This window comes from Fundulus heteroclitus, chromosome 7 (assembly GCF_011125445.2).
Source record: "Fundulus heteroclitus isolate FHET01 chromosome 7, MU-UCD_Fhet_4.1, whole genome shotgun sequence".
NCBI classification, from domain to species: Eukaryota; Metazoa; Chordata; class Actinopteri; order Cyprinodontiformes; family Fundulidae; genus Fundulus; species Fundulus heteroclitus.
Window position 1 is genome coordinate 9,263,744 of NC_046367.1, and position 358 is coordinate 9,264,101.

Sequence of the window (358 nt, forward strand, 5' to 3'; positions counted from 1 at the left end):
GCGTGAGCATAGATTTGGAGTCAGTTTTAAATTTCCGGCCTGCTGTGTATTTCCGCTGCGTCGCTATTGCTAGTCTCTGTCAGCATTAATTTGTTGTTGCTTTTATCTGATTAAATCACAGCTGCACCTACAGGCCGCTATGACACACTTTACAGCCTCTATGCTTCCTCCATGAATCAGACAGATGTAACCATGATCAAAAACAACAGAAATCAGTAATATTGCACAATCCCAGGTAGACAAAACACTACTAAAATTAACGGAGAAAGCACACTGATATGGTTACTTCGGTTCCCTTTCGTAGAGTAACCAAAAAATATTTAGCTGAATTTCATGTATACATGCTTTTACAGGCAGA